Genomic DNA, 1,610 nt, shown 5'->3' on the forward strand with positions numbered 1-1,610 from the left:
CATCATCATCATCATCATCATCATCATCATCATCATCATCACCACCACCACCATCATCATAAGTATCATTATCATCTTCTACTTCATCTTCATCACTATCGTCGTCGTCGTCGTCCTATTCACCCGATTATTGGAAATCTCGGTTAATCGGGTCGCAGTGCTTAACTGCGTTCCATCGGGAGCCCATCGGTCGTCCTAGCAATGATGGCGGCAGTGTTCTAGTTAGCATTCGACGCTCCGCCGCACCCGTGTCCTTGCCTGCCTGCAAGCTGCTGCCAAGCGAGACATTACCGCAGGATCGGTAGAGAATTAGTATTTAAATCGCACACGAACGCGGTGCAGCTGTTATTGCAGCTCCAATTGAACGAAAGTAATCTGCAGTTAATGACGTCGGCCCATCATGTCGGCGTCTTATGTAGATCGTGCTGACGGCGCAGAGAAGGCCGCGATGCCGCTCCGTACATTACGGCCGCGTGCGTGTGCGAGATATCGGGGTTAGTGGAGAGTTGGGGTAAAACATCTATATAAGCAACATGTTCTGCTTGCATCTATGACAAATATATACGACAAACGCATATACGCTTTCCTATGACACTATTTGTCATAGGAAGATTCTTCCATGTGTTGTGCGCATCAGAGGAGTTTAGGAGCGCTATTATGAACGCAAGAAGTGAATTTCAGCTGTAAAGCGAAACGAAGTTAACTCGCCAATATTTGTCATAGGAAGAATCTTCCTATGACAAATAGTGTCCTAGGAGAGCGTATATGCGTATGTCGTATTTGTCATAGATGCAAGCAGAACATGTTGCAGCGGTATAGATCGGGGGCTGTGGCGTATAGTAATGAAATGTGAAAAGCTGTGACGGGTCCGCGTGAAGTAGGAACGAGATGCAAAATGCTAGCGACGAGTTCTTACCGATGATGGATGCTGAGAGACACGCAAAAGACGGAGAGTGTTACAGAGAGAGAGAGAGAGAGAGAGAGAGAGAGAGAGCGAGAGAGAGAGAAAGAGAGAGAGAGACAGAGAGAGAGGGAGTAAGAAAGGGAGTGAGAGAAAGAGGGAGTGTGAGAGAGAGAGAGAGAGAAAGAGCATTAGGGTAAATTAATAAGGAAAAGGGAGAATGAGCGCTATAGATAAAAGAGATAAAAAGGGTAGAAGAGGACATATATATTCATATTGCGTGATAAAGAGAGCAAAAGAGGTTGAGGGGAAGTCTGGGAAGAAATTCAGTAAGACAGAGAGAGAGAGAGAGAGAGAGAGAGAGAGAGAGAGAGAGAGAGAGAGAGAGAGAGAGAGAGAGAGAGCAAGAGCATTAAACAGATATTAACATAGTAATCAATCAAGTAACCTCAACCTCATATTGAATAGTCATCAAACGTGCAAGGGACTGTATCGACGACGGAGAGAGACAAAGCTGATCAAATAGACAGATCAACACTGGATTACAATACAATAAGCTTCAATTTCTCAATCAACCAAAGAAAAGGGAAGAACATTCGACAAGAAATGACAGAAACGAAGAAGCTAAATTGAAAGAGATCCTTCGAATATGATTCATGCCAATAGCAGTGGTCACGCACAGCTGACCGAGATTTCTACAACATCAGTC

This window comes from Priapulus caudatus, unplaced genomic scaffold, assembly GCF_000485595.1.
Source record: "Priapulus caudatus unplaced genomic scaffold, Priapulus_caudatus-5.0.1 Scaffold1445, whole genome shotgun sequence".
Classification (NCBI taxonomy): Eukaryota; Metazoa; Priapulida; class Priapulimorpha; order Priapulimorphida; family Priapulidae; genus Priapulus; species Priapulus caudatus.